The sequence below is a fragment of the Triticum aestivum genome, chromosome 3D, assembly GCF_018294505.1.
Source record: "Triticum aestivum cultivar Chinese Spring chromosome 3D, IWGSC CS RefSeq v2.1, whole genome shotgun sequence".
Classification (NCBI taxonomy): Eukaryota; Viridiplantae; Streptophyta; class Magnoliopsida; order Poales; family Poaceae; genus Triticum; species Triticum aestivum.
Window position 1 is genome coordinate 504,289,689 of NC_057802.1, and position 22,294 is coordinate 504,311,982.

Sequence of the window (22,294 nt, forward strand, 5' to 3'; positions counted from 1 at the left end):
GCCGTGTGCGGTGCCCCCCTCCACCATATTACACCTCGATAATACCGTTGCGAAGCTTAGGCGAAGCCCTGCGTCGGTGGAACATCATCATCGTCACCACGCCGTCGTGCTGACGAAACTCTCCCTCAACACTCGGCTGGATCGGAGTTCGAGGGACGTCATCAAGCTGAACGTGTGCTGAACTCGGAGGTGCCGTGCGTTCGGTACTTGATCGGTCGGATCGTGAAGACGTACGACTACATCAACCGCGTTGTGATAACGCTTCCGCTGTCGGTCTACGAGGGTACGTGGACAACACTCTCCCCTCTTGTTGCTATGCATCACCATGATCTTGCGTGTGCGTAGGAAATTTTTTGAAATCACTACGTTCCCCAACAAAACATGTGAGTTTTAAGGCTCGAGGGGGGGGCGTTTGGTGTTCAACGCCCATATAAGAAGGTAAAGATTCCTCTCTTTTTCCCACACCTTCTTCCTTCTCCGGCCATCCCTTCCTCTGAGCTCCAGCGCCCAAAATCTCAATCTTTCCCGCCGCCACCATCCTCTCCAGCCATGTCTGGATCCGGTTCTAAGGGCATGTGGGAGGCCTCCTCCGTCACCGAGAGGGGCATCAAGGAGCTCCGGGGCGCGGGATATCTGTCCGTGGACATCGCGCACAGGCTCCCTGCCAAGGATCAAGTCATCCCCACCCCGGAGCCCGGTAAAAGGGTTGTATTCATTCCTCACTTCCTCCAGGGCTAGGGTTTCCCCTTCACCCCTTCGTCTGAGGCCTCATGTTCTATTATGGGCTAGATTTCCATGATGTAGCCCCGAATTCCTTCCTCCACATATCGGCGTTCATCGTCGTGTGCGAGGCCCTTCTCCACATCCCCCCACACTTCGGCATATGGCTCAAGGTCTTCAATCTGAAGCCGAAGGTGGTTGATGGGCAGCACGCGGACTGCAGCGATGCCATGGTAAGTAAGCTCCCCAATGCCGTCTGGCCTAAGGGTGCGTTTGTGGAGAATGTCAAGGTGTGGCAGCAGGAGTGGTTCTACATCACCGAACCCCACGACGCCAAGTGGGCGGCCACTCCTGACTTCAGATCCGGACCCCCTACAAGGCTCACCTCGTGGACCGCCAAGGGCCTGGATTGGTGATCCACGGTGGAGGTGCAGATGCTGCAAAAAACGCATCACCAACATAATAGCCAAAAACACCGGTCTCACAAACGTGATTCAGGTGATGCGCTTCCGCCGCACTCTCCCTTGCCAACTCTGGGCCTCTCACATGTGGGATTTCAATCCGGAGGAGCCACGGACCCTGAAGCGCTTCTTCTGCACTATGTACGAAGACATTTGGAAGCAGCTCTTTAAGGCCCAAAAGTCGTGGCCGAAGAAAACCGAAGACATCGGTCTTGACCTCGAGAATCCGGCCACACCAGTAAGCATGACTTTCCCGAGTACCTATTCGATAGAATAAGTTTGGATATAACATATTGTTCATCCTTCGTGTAGGGCTGGATGGCAAAGGCGGAGCGGATCAAGTGCCCGGCACCGCTGCCCGAAGATCCAGCCACACCCCAGCTGACAGAGATGCTGGTCCCGGCGCCGTACCAGGCGCCAGAGAAGAAGACCAAGAAGAAGGGCAAGGAAACCAAGAGTGGTCCCCGCCAAAAGGGTCCTACGGACGCTATGTCTGGAGAGACCGAAGCCCCTCCTCCCATGAGGGAGACGAGGAAGAAGAGGAGGAGGAGGAGGAGGCGGAAATACACCCCCCCCCCCCGCAAGGGGAGGAAAAAGATGAGGGCAGCCCCCGAAGACTCAAAGGGGGAGGCGGCCAAGACGGGGAAGATAACCCTCCAGGACAGTTCGGACTCAGATGCCGAACTGGCCCCCAAAAAAAACCTCAGGGCGAAGCCCTTGGCCGAATCGTAAGTGTTTAGATACTTACGGTTTATCTTCCAGTATTCCTATTTTAATTATATAAGCTATTATGTTATGCGTTTTTCAGCCCTCCCCACGACCTCCCAAACACTTCACTATCGGAGGGGAGTTCTCTGCCGCCGGAGATGGCAGAGAGCGAGACGCCACCACGAGCCCCCTCGCCTATCACCACGGATGACACCGAAGTGTTATCCCGAAGGACTTGTCCTGGCTGCGAAGGAGCGGGCGAGGCTGTTGAGAAGGCACCCGAGGTCAATACCTCGGTCGCCGGAGACATAGGGGAGGTGACCCCTATGGCCACCGACGGTGGGGATCCCCAACAATCCGGGCCCCCGCCGAACACCGTTCCAGAGACCAATGCGGCCCTGGGATCAGGTGAGCTGCCCCCTTCAACAGAGGGGGGAGGAGCATCGGCTCCATCGGCGACCTCCGCTAATCCGGAGGCACCGAATACTCTAATGGAAGCACTACAACGTGCTTCCATCGTGGAGGAGCACCGTACCCTGATGCGTACGGTAGTAGAGAAGGTTCAGTCTGTGAAGAGCGGACTGAACGAAGCCGTAACCAGCCTACTGACAGGCTTCGAGGTATGCGACGTAATGCTCTAATCGCTATTTCATATAAAGGAATATACCTGTGCATATATAGTAGCCCCTAACACTCTACCTGGTTGTGAGAAAAACCAGGCAGAGGATCACATAGTATTCGGAAGAGCTAACATACTTGTCTATTTTGTAACAAGCTTCCCTGTTGGCGGCAACCGCCCAGGCCGCTGAAGTTTCCAAGCTCAATCGGAAGCGGAAGGTAGCCGATGATGAAATCGACTGCATTAACAAGCGGTTCGACGAGACGCAAGGTATGCGCATAATTTTAAGAGTTTAGCTGTATATCATGAGTGATAGCTATGTTCAAAGAATAACTCATGTAATGCTTTTGTTTATGGGCATAATTGGTGCGGCTGAGGCCGAGGCCCTCAAAGGCGCCCTTGCCAAAGCCCAACAAGAGGCGAAGGCTAACAAAGCAGTCGCTGATAAAGCGGCAGCTGAGCTGTAGACAGAGCAGGCCGCCCACCGCCAACACGAAGCTCGGGTGACCGAAGTCGAGCAGGAGTTGAAGGACGCCATCCTCAAATGCGAACAGCTGGAGGAGAAGACTTCGGCCCAATCGACCAAAATTGCCAAGGCTCTCCAGGAGGCTAAGGAGGCGCGGATCGAGTCCCGGAGTGCTCGCGAGGAGATCCGGCAATCGAAGCAGATTGCAGACTATATTCGGAGGTCAAAGATATGCTTTGTTTACTCGGGTGTGGAGTTCTCCAGACGCGTTTGCGGATCTGCCGAGGAGTGCTGCTGATGCCGCACAGTTCTTCCGAGCGTAGGAGGGGAACTCGACTAAGAAGCTGTAACATCCCAAAATTCAAAATTTTGGAATGTTATAATAACAGATAGATTGGATTGATTGATTGCCTGAAAGTGAGTGGAATTCGAAATCTTTTGAAAGTTAAATGAGAGGGAATAAAAGGACTTTCGCAAACTTTCATTTTGCTTTTATGATCTCCATGAATTCAAATTCTTTTCACCACACAACCCTGGAGAGAAGATGACATGACTTCTTCCATTTATTTAAATGAAAAGGGGTGTTGAAAATATTTGAATTTCATTTGAGAATATTTCCAATTTTGAAACTTTATGCAACTCAATGATTTTCACGAGCGAAGATAAAATGACTTCTTCAAAACATATGAAATAGGAGTTGGGAGTTTCAAAGGATTAAATTCAAAGTCCCATTGAAATTATTTTCCAATATTGGACTTATTTGAGTTTTATTCAAATTATTTTTCTCCAAAATAAAAATATACAGAAAATAGGATAACATGATTCCCTACATCAGAAAATTGGAGAAAAATAAATTTGAAATCATTTTGGTATTTTTAAAATGATTTTTATTGGATTTTATTAAGGCAGTAGCACTGTTTGATTTATTAAAATTTGTGTGGATTTTATTTGACTTTACAAAAATGCCCATGCTGTAGGAAATCTTTTTCTGAAAATTTTGGTATATTATATGCCTATAGTATTTTTTTATTTATTTAAGGTTTTCTTTATTTTCCTTGCGCTGTTTAAAAAAAACTTCCTTTCTCCCGAACTGGGCCGGCCCAGCTGAGCCAGCCCAGCCCGCGCCGCCAGCGCCTAGCTCCCGCCGTGCCCGACAGGGACTCGCCGGAGTCCAGCATCTCCCCGCCGCCGGATGCTCCCTCGCCCAAGAAAGGCCTCGACCCCGTGCCTTTATAAGGCCGGCCCCGGACCCCCTCTCCCCTCGATCCCCGCAACCGCCGCCTCCCGACGTGGCTTGCTGCCCCGCCGCCGCCGGATCTCACCACCGCCGCCGTGTTTTGCCGCCGCCGCCGCCTCGCGCACTCGCCGGAGCAACCCGCACCTTGCCCCGCCGCCGAGGACGAAGCCGCCGCCCATCGGAGCCGCATCCGCGCCTCGCCACTGCGCCATCCCGCCGTCGCCACACTCGCCGGAGCCGCCGCCGCCGCGGTAAACCCTAATCCGATCCGCCGCCGGTTTTAACGAAAAAACCGACCCCGACCGGACCAATCCAGATCGGTTTTTTTTTAAAAAAAATAAACCGTTTCGTTTTTATTATTATTTAGCGAATGTTTTCTGCTTAGGTAGTTTTAGCGGACGTTCTTCGTTCGTTAGGATTTCGTAACGAACGTTCATTATTTATTTTTTTCTTTTTCTGTTTATTTTACGTCAGGGACCTATCGGTGAATATAATTATTTACATATTGGCCCCTGGTTTTCAAATGATCACTACTTTTTACTCGTTTGTCCAAATCCAACGAAACCAACGCCCACGTCTTCGTTATGATCTCCTCTATCCAATAAAACAACTTAAACATGTTTTTGAAAGTTCTAAAATTTGAATTCAAACAGATTTGTATTCAAACTTCTTTTGTTCATAACTTAAGTTCCGTAACTCCGTTTGAGTTGATTCTTTTTGCAAACCGAAGCTCTTGACCTAAACCTTCTGATAAGGCCAAATTCACATAATTTTGGTGCTGTTAGAAATTGTTTTATGTTGCAAGAGTTAATTGCTTGGTTTTGAAGTTTTCCGAATTGTTTTCCTCGTTCTTTCTGATCTTTTGAGTGATTGCTTATGTGTGGTTACCATTGCTTGCTTACGATAGATTGACCGGAGTGTGACGAGTAGATCTATCCAGAGTATTGAGTGCGAATCATCTTCATCAACATTGCAGGCAAGTTCACACTTTGATCATATCCCTTTCATACCCAGTTTTTATGCATTAGATTCAACCCTCAAACATTGCATGAGTAGGATTGATAACATGTGGGAATTGGGAAGTAGTTGATGAGGTAGTACCTACTGCCCTGTTTATTATCAAACCCTTGGGAGTTACTTCTACGTTGCTATTATATTGCCATGCTATGCTCGTAGACATGGATTGGGTTTGAGAGATATTCATGACAGATGTGAGATTGTTAATAATGGTTTACCTAAGGTGGCAACTAAAACTCACATCTGGGTGGATTGAGGCACCTGGAGAACCCAGTGTTGTCTGTTTGTATAAGGACCGCCACCCAGGCTCAAAGGGATCATAAGATTATTCATGCTAGAAATTTCCGTGTGCAGCCACAAGCTATTATGGGCTCTAGCATAGTTGAGTAGGTTACATGATCTCTTGAAGAGGTGGGCTAGCAGATGTAGGGGAAAGTAGGTGTACCGGTCCACCCGGAGTAAAGAGTGATTGTTCCTGAAAGACTGTGTCTCGGTCATCCGTTTCTCAAACATCATGCAGTGCGAGAATCAAGCGGAGGCGATCGAGTCTTGTGGGGAAAAGTGCGCAAACCTCTGCAGAGTGTACAAACTAATCATGGTTAGTCGTGTCCCCGGTTATGGACATCTTGAGTATCTAGTTCTTGGATTATCCCGTTGATCTCATCATGTTACTTAATTTAAATTTGATTTGGGTTTAATCACGTTCTTAATTGGGATTGAGATGCTGTCAACCATCTCAATGTTTCACCACCACCATGATAGTTAAATAAAATTTATTCCTTTGAAGTAGGGAAAAATTGGCTTTTCGCAAAAACATTATAACCATAGAGCTTTTCCACCAGCCATATATGCATGTAGTGATAGCCTTTGTTCATCATTTCTCTATGGTGTGAATTTGCCAGCATATTCCATGTGCTGACCCGTTTTCGGGCTGCAACGTTTCATGTTGCAGGATTCTTACGACGAGTAAGTGATACGTTAGGGTTATGATTTCTACACTCAACTTTGCCGTTGGTGTTGATGGGAATCCACAACCTTGTAACTTCCGCTATTTGGATTGAGGTAATAGTATTTACGTTACTTTATACATGTGATTTACCTCTGTTATAAATCCTCGAGTACTGTGTGTGTCAGCATACCGATCCAGGGATGACACTTAAGCACAGAGACTTGATCCATTCGGGTCGGGTCGCTACAGAAGCTATTCTGGTCGCAGTTTCTTGCGTCGGAGCACCCGACGCCTTTGAACGACCAGATGGAGCATCATAGGGTGGCCGGCTTGGCCATGAAGGATTTAATAGTCCGGTTGTGGCCAGCCGAACCCATTCCGAGTAGCTACTTTGGTTTGGTGAGGCGGCTCATCGATGCGCTGCCTCGGGTTGATACTGTGAAGCGCTCTGCGTGCATAGAGGGAGCTCAGATGGCTTTCACACTCATGAAGATGCATTGGGCAAAGATGAAAGCCACCGACGTGGCGACTGCGGGCCCACCCGAAGGCAAGGACCATCGCAAGCCGGGGAGATACTTCAAAGACGTCTTGGCCGGTGCCCGCATAGTAGAGGGACAATGCTCGAAGGACAACATATTTGAGTAAATGTATCCGAGCTGTAAAACTATGTTTGTGAACCCAGGCTTGTAATATATTTGCGCCCTTTATCTTAAGTTATTTTCTTCCTATGCGGCTGTTTTAATTCTGAAAGTTTACCACTCGTCGGCTTCCGCCCCCTCGTAGATGCTACAGGGGTGTTCGGCCTAGCGTGTTACCACACTTTATCCAACGTCTTGGTCCGTGAATGTCAGGACCCCGATCCTAAGTCACACTGATCTAGCATGTAACACATCATATCACTTTGCGGCCTCACACACGGTATTCCCACGGGTGCCACCTTACCTGGCCCGGGACCGTTTGCGCCTTTTGGCTCACGTATATGATGGTGTCGCTAGTATCCATATGACAGAGAACACAGGCCAACATGACTAATCGTAAACCCAAGGTGGCACTAACTTACAGGGACAGGCATACATGACTCGGCAACGAACGTGTCGGTCATCAACGTATGAACCCAAGTCATAGCAAGCTACAAGGACTTAAAGGAACAACGCGTGACATTTCCCCGAAGGGACAGACACAGGAACGAAGAAGGACACATGCCGGCCAGCCTAAGTGTTTCAGAGCAGTAGAAAGCTACCATGGCTCAGTGGAAGCACTAGGAGACTTTTCCCCATAAGAGAGGCTACCAAGAATAAACAACTAGATTGTCGGATCCCACACATACCAAGCATTTCAAAATCATACACACAATATGCTCGATATGTGCAAATACAACATGTCATCACAACAAAACTCTACGACTCAGAGTATTTATTCAGAAGGCTCTGAAGAGTCATACATAGTAAGAATTACAATCATGGGTCACATGACCCAACATACAGAGCATACAAGCAACGAAAGCATAACATGTCTGAGTACAGACAACTACAAATGAAAAGGGCTGAGAAGCCTGACTATCTACAAGATCCTCCCAAGGGTACAAGATCGTAGCTGAGGTAACAAGCTAAACGTTGAAATCCACGCGGAACTACTAGTGAGACTAAAGTCTCTCTGCAAAAACATAAATTAAGCAAACGTGAGTACAAATGTACCCAGCAAGACTTACATCAGAACTAGCTACATATGCATCAGTATCAACAAAGGGGTTGTGGAGTTTGACTGTAGCAAGCCAGCTTTGACTCAGTGGCTATCCTGTACTACGGCTGTTGGTAACTCTTTTGAGGTGGCGCACACGAGTCCACATATTCACCATATCAATACACCACTATGGATCTGCTCCCGTCTCCCTACGAGAAGGCCATCCATAGCACTCATGCTTATCTTGCGCATTTTAGAGTATCCACTTTCACTTGTCTATGAACTGTACAGGCAACCCAGAAGTCCTTTACCGCGGACACGGCTATTCGAATAGATGATGTTACAGGGGTGTACTTCTTCACACACGCTCTCGCCACTTACCGCCATGTACACGTCATGTATCTCGGCAACCTTCAAGCAGAAGCCTGGCGAGGGTGTCGGCCACGACCTGACTAACCACACAAGACTCTAGTCCAGGTTTATCGCATATTCGGGTTCCATCCGCAAGGAGATCCGACCGGGGTGTTGCTCATGACCCCAAACGATGTGAGCAGGGTTCCCAAGCCCACCAAACGGGTGACGCTTGGTACACCGTGCCACTACACCTAGTCTGTCCCAAGCCCACCTGTAGCGGGTGCCACTTGGTAGACTACTAGCACTACCTACAAACACCAGAAACTAGTTGCAACTCCTGGACAGAGATCAGGTTGATTAATAAGCCGAGAGGGGCCGAGTTACCGGAACCCAATGTGTGGTAGTAGCTGTTCATGGATCACAAACACAGAACTCAGTTCCTGAGGACGGTTTCAATGAGACAACCCACCATGTACTCCTACATGGCCTCTCACCGCTACCTTTACCAAATCGTGTTCACACACTTAGCTCTTAACAGTAGGACATATTCACAACTTTCCAATTCATCCCCGATGAATCAGACCTGACACAACTCTAAGCAATAGCAGGCATGACAAACAAGCATGAATGAGTAGGCACATCAGGGCTCAAACAACTCCTACTCATGCTAGTGGGTTTCATCTATTTACTGTGGCAATGACAGGTCATGAAAAGGAAAGGGGTTCAACTACCGCAGGCATGTAACAGTTGAATCATTGTTGTCCTAATGCAGTAAAAGAGAGCAGGAGCGAGAGAGTGGGATTGTATCAGAATGAACAAGGGGGTTCTGCTTACCTGTCACTTCTGAAGATAGTATAGCTCTTCATCGATGTCATCGATCACATCGTCGAAACCACGTCTACTGAGAGGGGACAAATACCGGCAAACAAGAAAGGACACAATCAATGCAATGCAACAATATGATGCATGAATGTGACATGGCAATATGCTGTTGATTGAGCTAATGCACCTAGCAACAAGTTAAATGAAGTTTGTTTGAACCCTAGTTTCAAATTCAAACTCCATATGTGAAGGTTTAAACGCCCTTTATATGATTTGTCCTAAACAGCAGCCATAGTTGTTCTAACATGCATGAAAATGGTACAGATGGACAGATTGGATTTTTCTGATAATTTTTCATATATAACTTATTTCATTTGGAGTAACGGTTGATTTTCTATGATTTTTTTGAAGTTTTAGCTGTTTTCTGGAATTTCCTGGTTTATTTTAAACCCAGAAAATCATTACTGCGTCAGCATGACGTCACCGGGTCAACTGAGGCTGACCAGGCTCAAACCTGACGGCTGGGACCCACACGTCAGTGACACAGCTAGTTAACAGGATTAATTAAAATTAACCAGCGGTTAATTAGTGTAGGTGGGGCCTCTAGTCAGTGTCAGGGGGTAATTAGCCCTAAACTAATCCCCTGACCGGCGGGACCCACCGGTCAGCGGCTCAGGCGACGGGCTCGTCGCCGGCGACCACTGGCCGCGGTGGAGTCCGAGCTGGAGGCCACGGGAGCGGCAGCTGGGAGCGCCAGGAGGTCGCCCGTGCTCCCGCGGATCCAGGAGAGGTAGCAGCAGGTCTCGGGGGTGCCGGAGCTCGCCGGGGGCGAGCCGGCGGCGGCCGGTGTACGGCGTCGATGGTGGGGCTAGCTAACGGGTGCAAACGACGGCGGACTTAGATGGGAAACGGAAGGTGAGCTCACAGCGGGCTCCTAGAGGTGGTCAGTGAGCTCGAGGGAGGCCGGACGGCGTTGAATCGTCGGGGTTGTCATCGGATCCCGCGGAAGAAGACGAAGGCGAGGACAACGGCACGGGGTTCCTGGCGTCACGTGGCTTGGCGATGAGGAAGAGGGCGTCGCGGCGGAGCCGTTGGACGGTACGGAGAGGGGTAGGGTGGCCGGTGGACATGCGGACGACGGACGGCATCCATGGCTGCTCTCGGTTGGTGCTCGGGGAAGAAGCTAGAGGAGAGGCAGAGAGTTCCAGGGTGAGGGGAAAGGCAGAGGGTGCTGCGGGCATCTCCCAGGCGACGCGGATGGCACGGGGACGCTCGGGAGGTGGCAAGCAGGAGGTGGCCCTCGCCTCCTGTGTGTGCGCCACGCACAGTGCACACTGGCGGGAGGAAGGGGATGACTGGCATGTTGCCTGGTGGGCTGGGCCGCCAGCAACAGTGCCAGGCCACAGGTGAGTGGGCTCTACATAGGCCTGTGCTCTGTTTTATTTTTGTTTTGTTTTGTTTTTATTTATTCATTTTGCCACTGATTCAAATTCAAAAGAAATCCAAAACAGGGCAAAACCTTCTAAATATTTTTATGTTGCCATTATGGACTTTTCCAAAGGCACATAAATAATTTCAGGGCCTTTTGAATTATATTCTCTATAAAATGAATATAATCCAAAATTCAAATACTTATTGATTTAATTTCAAAGGCCCAAAATAAATATCCCTGAGACTCCAAAAATATTGGTTTGAATTTTACCTCTTGCCAATATTTTTATAGATTAACAGGAACATTTCTTGGGTTCATTTGAAGCAATTTTTACTTTGGCCATTTTCAAAAGATTCCTGAGGCTTGAGCATTTCCTCAATTCAACTTTCAGAATTTAGATATGGTGATCATGCAAGGACAAGCAAAGGCTAAGCTAGGGTTGTGACAGTGAAGGAGGTGTACGCGAGGTGAACCAGGCAATCAGACTATGTGGCTTTATCACTTCACTACAAAAAAAATACACTTCCGTGATGATACGTGTTTGTCACAGTAGGTCGCGTTTTTTGTCATGCATGCGCATCCATGACAAATTTATGATAGAATCAAGATAGTCATACATGTGCTGTCATAGAAGTGTTCCATGACATTACCAAAATTATCATCACAGAAGTGTCCACTTCCATGACGATAAATCGCGCGTCACAGAAGTGCTTTCGTCAAGGGTGACCGACACGTGGCATCCACCGTAACGGAACGCCGTTAAGCTATCGGGTCGGGTTTTGGATCCGATAACCCGTTAACAGCCCCGACCAATGGGGATTTCCACGTGTAAAATCATCATTGGCTGGAGGAAACACGTGTCGGCTCACCGTTGGGACAGATGTCATCCGCTCATTGGACCGAAGGCGCCTATTATACGACGACACGTGGCACGGCCCAACAGAGGCCCATTCCCGTGAAAAGGCCGGCCCGTTTGACTTGGTCAAAAGGTGGCGGCCCGGCCCACGGAAAGCCTGTTAACGGCCTGTTCGCATATAGCCCATTTACAGCCCGCTAACCCAGGGCCCGTTACGCCCTATCCGAATTAGGCCCAGTAGCGTCATCTGGGCCGTCCAATATGATTCATCCCGTTTTAACTTCCAGCCCATGTGTGGCCCATGACTTCTTTCGGCCCATATGAGGACCTTTGTAACTCTTGGCCCATTAACGGCCCGTGGTGAAACTGGCCCGTAATGAACAGTGTATCACTTTACACCCATTAATGGCCCGTGGTGAAACTGGCCCGTAATGAACAGTGTATCACTTTATACCCATTAACGGCCCGTTATTCCATTGGGTCGTTTCCAGCCCAAGTTATCTTTCGGCCTTCTCAGGGCCCATTGATTCTTGGGCTCATTTGCAGCATTCGGTTACATACGGCCCGTTACTGTCATTTTCTGCTTGTGGGCCAAATTCAGCCCGTCGTTACAGTCAGCCCATTTGCGGACCGTTAATACGTTGGGTCGTTTTCATGTCAAAAAAACTCGTTGGGCTGTTTTCATAGAGTTATCAAATACGGCCTATTAACGGCCCGTTATGGTCCACGAATAGTACGGCCCATGATTGGCGACATGATGATACGCCCCGTAGAAGGCCCATGGATCCTACGGCCCGTATGAGGCCCATGGATAGTACGGCCCGTAGAAGGCCCATGGATCGTACGGCTCGTAGAAGGCCCATGGACCCTACGGCCCGTAGAAGGCCCATAGACCCTAAGGCCCGTATAGAAGGCCGATGGATCCTACGGCCGGACGAAGGCCCATGGATCATACGGCCTGCAGGAGGCCCATGGTTACAACAGTCCGTGTGTTGCCACGATTATTTTGGCCTAGTTACCAAAAATAGGCTATTGTGGCCACTAGAAAAAAACAGAAAAAGAACTGCAGTGACTACAAGCAAACAACTAAACAAGACAATAAGGAAATAAATAAGCAAGCAATTAACGCTAGCCTATTACCGCTATTACACATATTACATCCACTGGGCATCAAAGTTCGCCACCAGTGCAAATATAGGGAACAAAGCAGCACATTACATACACTGGCCGTCAAAATTGGCCACCAGTGCAAATAAACGCGGCAGCAAAACAAGAGCATAACTGAAACAACTTCGGAAGAGCTCAAGAAACGTTATCCTGGGTATCCACCATGCTGGCAATAAGCTTAGCAAGCTGATTAGCTTTGTCCTGTTTGGCGCTAAAATCCTCCAACGCTTGCTGTTGCACCAGAAAGTATGCATCTGAATGCTCCAGGGACTTCCGCAGTCCTTCCGCTTCTTGTCGCAGCACAACTGATCGATGTCTTTCAGCTTGTAGTTGAGACTCAAGAAACCGAACTGATTCAGACAGTGAGTTTGAATAGCTTGTGCAAGCGGTAGTGGCCAGTAACTCGAACACTAAACCAAGACAGGACTTTGGGGTTGTCTCGCTGTCTTCAAGATAGTCTTCCTTAGCTGTTTTATCAGCTTTGTTGGAGACCAACAAGGATGTGTCACTATCCTGAACCTTATCTGCATTACTTCCTTTACCATTGCTTAATAAGGCACTCTTCCCCAATATTCTGTCAGCATTCTAAAAGAAGAAACAAGCAGACACATAACAAGTTTAGCATGTACTAGTATATGAAACTCATTTCGGTGAACCAGTTCATTAGTAAGGTGGACAGGATTAAACTACCAAGTCTTCTATTGCCAAGTACTAGTACATAATAAAAGCATCAAACAAACATATATCTATGTCCTATGGTCACTGCATTGTCTTGCCAAATCAAAATAGAGACACGGTTCAAATCATATCAGTTCAAGACAAAGCAGCAGTGAAAGAATACAAAGCGTGGGAAACTACACGGCACAACAAGATTTCAGATGGGTACCACGGGTCTACATGTACAACAACACTATTGGCTCTGTTGTGATGCTAGTAATGTGCATGATATGAAAGTCAACTGTATACACAATTGAAATTGAAATCAACAGAGCTATTGATAAGAGCAAACCTGTTAAAGAAACATGCGTGAACATACCTGCTGTGCCATTGGAGTTTCCATTGGATCCTTCAATTTAAAAATAAGTTTGTATGAATAAATACAGTGATACAAGAGCAAAGCAATCATAGTTAAAAAAGGCGCGCCTAAGCGAGCGCTTAAGCGCGCCTAGGCTCTAGGCGTTGGCAAAACGCATTGTGCATAACTACGCATAATATGTGCATAACTGCACATAAGCATGCGCTTTGGTCAGTAAAGCGCAAGGCGGTGGCAAAACGCACAATTAACGCCTAGCACTTTTTTGAACTATGATAGCAATGGAATCTTAAATTAGAACAGTTGTTCTTCAGGTTTAGGCACTTGTTGTACATGAACAGAGTACAGTAGGACGCAAGAATATAATACTAAAAAAATAGAAAATGAGCTCATAGACCTTACCACATTCTTGGTTCGGGACCAGTACAAAACAAGGCGTTCCCAGTCATCATCCGGTAAATGTGTCTCAGGAGAACGTAAGGGAATTTGATGAGTTTCTTTGCCGGTGAAGTACGTTTTCTTCAAGTAATTCCGATACTGCCACCAAGCATTCTTGAAGATAGCAGAGGTATTAGCACAGGTTACCTCATCTTGAGTTTCCAAATCGGTCCTTCTCTATAGAGAAAAATGGGAAAATTTGCTGTATTATAACCATCATGGAGGTAGGATGTATGGGACGAAGCAAAGTAATTGCCATGAATAACATTACTTACACATAACTCCTGGACAAACACCTGCAACTGGCATTTTCCTTTATCTTCAGTATAATATTTCCAAGATGGGAAGATACGCACATACGATTTAACAACATCAAATGCGATAGATGCTAAACTACGACTAGCTGGTTGTGCTTCCTCCACAGGAATAGGCGTACTAACTGGTGGAGTTGGGGTTCGCCGTGATAGTATTGGCCCTTTGGGCACTGGAGCTGCCTTACTAACTGCTCTTGTTTGGGAGCTCTGTGGTGGAGATGGTGCTGTGTCAACAGGAACTGGGTTACTATCGGCCGGGGTTGGGGTTAGATTGGGTGAAGCTGGTTCTCTGTCCATCGCAGTAGGGGTACAATCTGCGAGAGTTTGGGTTATGTGTGGTACGGCTGGTTCTTGTGCATGTACAACCGGGGTGCTATCTCCACCAAGAGGTAGCACTGTTTTATTTGAAGACCGTGTTTTTAGTCCGCTAGATACTGGCATCACCCGCTCCAATTCAAATGGCTGATAAACAAGAAACATAGTTGAATGTACAGACATTGTATGAGAGACAGATGCAATAGATAGTGTGGAAAAAATAGGGCATGAAATAGTTGACATGTATATTGTTTAACTAAAATGGATAGCATGACATAATTTCACATATATGATGTCTATCTAAACTAGATAGCATAGCATAACATAATTCGAAGATATCATGAATAACTAAACAGGATCGCATGACATAATTCACCTACATGTTATCTAAGTAATCAGGATCGCATCATTTAATTCACATATGTGATTTATATGCTAAACAGAGGGCATTCGATATGATGTCTGAACTAAGAACATGGTGTTGAATATTATGTATATGATGTCTAAACTATGCAATGCAAGACACCGTATGCATGATATGAGAAGTATAATTGTGCCAAATTAGAGCATACACCTCAAGTGGGGGAATAGGACTGGTCATCTGTCTATGAATCCATCTCTGAGGAGCTATCGGGACCCAACAAGAGATCTGCTTCGACAGGTAGCACTGTCTGCTCTGAAGGCCTTGTTTTCACTCCAGATTTTTCCATCTCCCACCCAAATGGCTAATTCACAGGAAGAGTAGTTTAATGTACAAACATTGTCGACAAATGGAAATGTAATGAAGAAAAGGATGGGCAAGATATTATTCAAATATATGATGCCTGGTTAAACAGGATGACATTGCACATTTCACATATATTATGGCTGGCTAAAAGACATGAGACTGCATAATTCCCATATATGATATAGAAACTAAACATGTGGCATTACAGAACATGTCTAAACTAAGCAGATGACATATATGATGTCAAAAGTAGGCACTGCAAGGCAACATATGCATGATATGACTGTTGGAAATATGCCCTAGAGGCAATAATAAATGGTTATTATTATATTTCTTTGTTCATGGTAATTGTCTATTATTCATGCTATAATTGTATTGTCCGGAAATCGTAATACATGTGTGAATACATAGACCACAATGTGTCCCTAGTAAGCCTCTAGTTGACTAGCTCGTTGATCAACAGATAGTCATGGTTTCCTGACTATGGACATTGGATGTCATTGATAACGGGATCACATCATTAGGAGAATGATGTGATGGACAAGACCCAATCCTAAGCATAGCATAAAAGATCGTGTAGTTCGTTTGCTAGAGCTTTTCCAATGTCAAGTATCTTTTCCTTAGACCATGAGATCGTGCAACTCCCGGATACCGTAGGAGTGCTTTGGGTGTGCCAAACGTCACAACGTAACTGGGTGACTATAAAGGTGCACTACGGGTATCTCCGAAAGTGTCTGTTGGGTTGGCACGGATCGAGACTGGGATTTGTCACTCCGTGTGACGGAGAGGTATCTCTGGGCCCACTCGGTAATGCATCATCATAATGAGCTCAATGTGACTAAGGCGTTAGTCACGGGATCATGCATTGCGGTACGAGTAAAGAGACTTGCCGGTAACGAGATTGAACAAGGTATTGGGATACCGACGATCGAATCTCGGGCAAGTAACATACCGATTGACAAAGGGAATTGCATGCGGATTGATTGAATCCTCGACATCGTGGTTCATCCGATGATATCATCATGGAACATGTGGGAGCCAACATGGGTATCCAGATCCCGCTGTTGGTTATTGACCGGAGAGGCGTCTCGGTCATGTCTGCATGTCTCCCGAACCCGTAGGGTCTACACACTTAAGGTTCGGTGACGCTAGGGTTGTAGAGATATATGTATGCGGAAACCCAAAAGTTGTTCGGAGTCCCGGATGAGATCCCGGACGTCACGAGAGGTTCCGGAATGGTCCGGAGGTGAAGAATTATATATAGGAAGTCCAGTTTCGGCCACCGGGAAAGTTTCGGGGGTTACCGGTATTGTACCGGGACCACCGGAAGGGTCCCGGGGGTCCACCGGGTGGGGCCACCTATCCCGGAGGGCCCCGTGGGCTGAAAGTGGAAGGGAACCAGCCCTTAGTGGGCTGGGGCGCCCCTCTTGGGCCTCCCCCCATGCGCCTAGGGTTGGGAACCCTAGGGGGGAGCTTCCCCCTTGCCTTGGGGGGCAAGGCACCCCTTCCCCCCTTTGGCCGCCGCCCCCCCTTGGAGATCCCATCTCCTTGGGCCGGCGCCCCCCCAGGGGGCCTATATAAAGGGGGGGAGGGAGGGCAGCAACCTACAGCCTTGGGCGCCTCCCTCCTCCCCTGCAACACCTCTCTCTCTCTCGCAGAAGCTCGGCGAAGCTCTGCCGGAGAACCGCTACATCCACCACCACGCCGTCGTGCTGTTGGATCTCCATCAACCTCTCCTTCCACCTTGCTGGATCAAGAAGGAGGATACGTCGCTGCACCGTACGTGTGTTGAACGCGGAGGTGCCGTCCGTTCGGCACTCGGTCATCGGTGATTTGGATCACGGCGAGTACGACTCCGTCATCCACGTTCATTGGAACGCTTCCGCTCGCGGTCTACAAGGGTATGTAGATGCACTCCTTTCCCCTCGTTGCTACTAGACTCCATAGATGCATCTTGGTGAGCGTAGGAAAATTTTAAATTATGCTACGATTCCCAACAGTGGCATCATGAGCCAGGACTATGCGTAGTTACTATGCACGAGTAGAACACAAAGCAGTTGTGGGCGTTGAGTTTGCCAATTCTTCTTGCCGCTACTAGTCGTTTCTTGTTTCGGCGGCATTGTAGGATGAAGCGGCCCGGACCGACCTTACACGTACGCTTACGTGAGAACGGTTCCACCGACTGGCATGCACTAGTTGCATAAGGTGGCTAGCGGGTGTCTGTCTCTCCTACTTTAGTCGGAACGGATTCGATGAAAAGGGTCCTTATGAAGGGTAAATATAAATGGGCAAATCACGTTGTGGTCATACGTAGGTAAGAAAACGTTCTTGCTAGAAACCTACAAACCACGTAAAAACTTGCAACAACAATTAGAGGACGTCTAACTTGTTTTTGCAGCAAGTGCTATGTGATGTGATATGGCCAGAAGATGTGATGAATGATATATGTGATGTATGAGATTGATCATATTCTTGTAATAGGAATCACGACTTGCATGTCGATGAGTATGACAATCGGCAGGAGCCATAGGAGTTGTCTTTATTATTTTGCATGACCTGCGTGTCATTGAATAACGCCATGTAATTTACTTTACTTTGTTGCTAAACGCGTTAGCCATACAAGTAGAAGTAATCGTTGGCGTGACGACTTCATGAAGACACAATGATGGAGATCATGATGATGGAGATCATGGTGTCATGCCGGTGACGAAGATGATCATGGTGCCCCAAAGATGGAGATCAAAGGAGCATGATGATATTGGCCATATCATGTCACTATTTGATTGCATGTGATGTTTATCATGTTTTTGCATCTTATTTGCTTAGAACGACGGTAGTAAGTAAGATGATCCCTTATAATAATTTCAAGAAAGTGTTCACCCTAACTGTGCACCGTTGCGAAGGTTCGTTGTTTCGAAGCACCACGTGATGATCGGGTGTGATAGATTCTAACGTTCGAATACAACGGGTGTTGACGAGCCTAGCATGTACAGACATGGCCTCGGAACACACGCAATACACTTAGGTTGACTTGACGAGCCTAGCATGTACAGACATGGCCTCGGAACACGGAGGACCGAAAGGTCGAGCATGAGTCGTATAGAAGATACGATCAACATGGAGATGTTCACCGATCTTGACTAGTCCGTCTCACGTGATGATCGGACACGGCCTAGTTGAATTCGGATCATGTTTCACTTAGATGACTAGAGGGATGTCTATCTGAGTGGGAGTTCATTAAAAATTTGATTAGATGAACTTAATTATCATGAACTTAGTCTAAAATCTTACACTATGTCTTGTAGATCAAATGGCCAACGTTGTCCTCAATTTCAACGCGTTCCTAGAGAAAACCAAGCTGAAAGATGATGGCAGCAACTATACGGACTGGGTCCGGAACCTGAGGATCATCCTCATAGTAGCCAAGAAAGGTTATGTCTTAGAAGCACCGCTAGGTGAAGCACCAATCCCAGAGAACCAAGACATTATGAATGCTTGGCAATCACGTGCTGATGATTACTCCCTCGTTCAATGCGGCATGCTTTACAGCCTAGAACCGGGTCTCCAAAAGCGTTTTGAGAAACATGGAGCATATGAGATGTTCGAGGAGCTGAAATTAGTTTTTCAAGCTCATGCTCGGGTCGAGAGATATGATGTCTCCGACAAGTTCTTCAGCTGTAAAATGGAGGAGAATAGTTCTGTTAGTGAACACATACTCAGAATGTCTGGGTTACACAACCGCTTATCCCAGCTGGGAGTTAATCTCCCGGATGACGCGGTCATTGACAGAATCCTTCAGTCGCTTCCACCAAGCTACAAGAGCTTTGTGATGAACTACAATATGCAGGGGATGGAAAAGACCATTCCCGAGGTATATTCAATGCTGAAATCAGCGGAAGGGGAGATCAGAAAAGCACATCAAGTGTTGATGGTGAATAAAACCACTAAGTTCAAGAAGGGCAAGGGTAAGAAGAACTTCAAGAAGGACGGCAAGGGAGTTGCCGCGCCCGGTAAGCCAGTTACTGGGAAGAAGTCAAAGAATGGACCCAAGCCTGAAACTGAGTGCTTTTATTGCAAGGGAAGTGGTCACTGGAAGCGGAACTGTCCCAAATACTTAGCGGACAAGAAGGCCGGCAACACCAAAGGTATATGTGATATACATGTAATTGATGTGTACCTTACCAGTACTCGTAGTAGCTCCTGGGTATTTGATACCGGTGCGGTTGCTCATATTTGTAACTCAAAACAGGAACTACGGAATAAACGGAGACTGGCGAAGGACGAGGTGACGATGCGCGTCGGGAATGGTTCCAAGGTCGATGTGATCGTCGTCGGCACGCTACCTCTGCATCTACCCACGGGATTAGTTTTAAACCTCAATAATTGTTATTTAGTGCCAGCTTTGATCATGAACATTGTATCTGGATCTTGTTTAATTCGAGATGGCTACTCATTTAAATCCGAGAATAATGGTTGTTCTGTTTATTTGAGAGATATGTTTTATGGTCATGCCCTGCTGGTCAATGGTTTATTTTTTATGAATCTCGAACGTGATGTTACACATATTCATAGTGTGAATACCAAAAGGTGTAAAGTTGATAACGATAGTCCCACACACTTGTGGCACTGCCGCCTTGGTCACATTGGTGTCAAGCGCATGAAGAAGCTCCATGCAGATGGACTTTTGGAGTCTCTTGATTATGAATCATTTGACACGTGCGAACCATGCCTCATGGGTAAGATGACCAAGACTCCATTCTCCGGAACAATGGAGCGAGCAACCAACTTATTGGAAATCATACATACCGATGTGTGCGGTCCAATGAGTGTTGAGGCTCGCGGAGGATATCGTTATGTTCTCACTCTCACTGATGATTTAAGTAGATATGGGTATGTCTACCTAATGAAACACAAGTCTGAAACCTTTGAAAAGTTCAAGGAATTTCAGAGTGAAGTCGAGAATCAACGTGACAGGAAAATAAAATTCTTACGATCAGATCGTGGTGGAGAATATTTAAGTCACGAATTTGGTACACACTTAAGGAAATGTGGAATAGTTTCACAACTCACGCCGCCTGGAACACCTCAGAGAAATGGTGTGTCCGAACGTCGTAATCGCACTCTATTGGATATGGTGCGATCTATGATGTCTCTTACCGATTTACCGCTCTCATTTTGGGGCTATGCTTTAGAGACTGCCGCATTCACTTTAAATAGGGCTCCGTCGAAATCCGTTGAGACGACACCGTATGAATTATGGTTTGGGAAGAAACCTAAGCTGTCGTTTCTAAAAGTTTGGGGATGCGATGCTTATGTCAAGAAACTTCAACCTGAAAAGCTCGAACCCAAGTCGGAAAAATGCGTCTTCATAGGATACCCTAAGGAAACTATTGGGTATACCTTCTACCTCAGATCCGAAGGCAAGATCTTCGTTGCCAAGAACGGGTCCTTTCTGGAGAAGGAGTTTCTCTCGAAAGAATTGAGTGGGAGGAAAGTGGAACTTGATGAGGTGATAGTCACCCCTTCTGAACCGGAAAGTAGCGCAGCGCGGGGAAATGTTCCTGTGGTGCCTACACCGACTGGGGAGGAAGTTAATGATGATGATCATGAAGCTTCGGATCAAGTTACCGAACTTCGTAGGTCCACAAGGACGCGTTCCGCACCAGAGTGGTACGGTAACCCTGTCCTGGAAATCATGTTGTTAGACAACGGTGAACCTTCGAACTATGAAGAAGCGATGGCGGGCCCGGATTCCGACAAATGGCTAGAAGCCATGAAATCCGAGATAGGATCCATGTATGAAAACAAAGTATGGACTTTGACTGACTTGCCCGATGAGCGGCAAGCCATAGAAAACAAATGGATCTTTAAGAAGAAGACGGACGCAGATGGTAATGTGAGCATCTACAAAGCTCGACTTGTCGCTAAGGGTTATCGACAAGTTCAAGGGGTTGACTACGATGAGACTTTCTCACCCGTAGCGAAGCTGAAGTCCGTCCGAATCATGTTAGCAATTGCCGCATACTATGATTATGAGATATGGCAGATGGACGTCAAAACGGCATTCCTTAACGGCTTCCTTAAGGAAGAGTTGTATATGATGCAGCCGGAAGGTTTTGTCGATCCTAAGAATGCTAACAAAGTATGCAAGCTCCAGCGCTCAATCTATGGGCTGGTGCAAGCATCTCGGAGTTGGAACATTCGCTTTGATGAGATGATCAAAGCGTTTGGGTTTACACAGACTTATGGAGAAGCCTGTGTTTACAAGAAAGTGAGTGGGAGCTCTGTAGCATTTCTCATATTATATGTGGATGACATACTGTTGATGGGAAATGATATAGAATTCTTGGAGAGTAGAAAGGCCTATTTGAATAAGTGTTTTTCAATGAAGGACCTTGGAGAAGCTGCTTATATATTAGGCATCAAGATCTATAGAGATAGATCAAGACGCCTCATTGGTCTTTCACAGAGTACATACCTTGACAAGATATTGAAGAAGTTCATATGGATCAGTCCAAGAAGGGGTTCTTGCCTGTATTGCAAGGTGTGCAGTTGAGCACGGCTCAATGCCCGACCACGGCAGAAGATATAGAAAAGATGAGTGTCATCCCCTATGCCTCGGCCATAGGGTCTATTATGTATGCCATGCTGTGTACCAGACCTGATGTAAACCTTGCCGTAAGTTTGGTAGGAAGGTACCAAAGTAATCCCGGCATGGAACACTGGACAGCGGTCAAGAATATCCTGAAGTACCTGAAGAGGACCAAGGATATGTTTCTCGTTTATGGAGGTGACGAAGAGCTCGTCGTAAAGGGTTACGTCGACGCTAGCTTCGACACAGATCTGGATGACTCGAAGTCACAAACCGGATACGTGTATATTTTGAATGGAGGAGCAGTAAGCTGGTGCAGTTGCAAGCAAAGCGTCGTGGCGGGATCTACATGTGAAGTGGAGTACATGGCAGCCTCGGAGGCAGCAC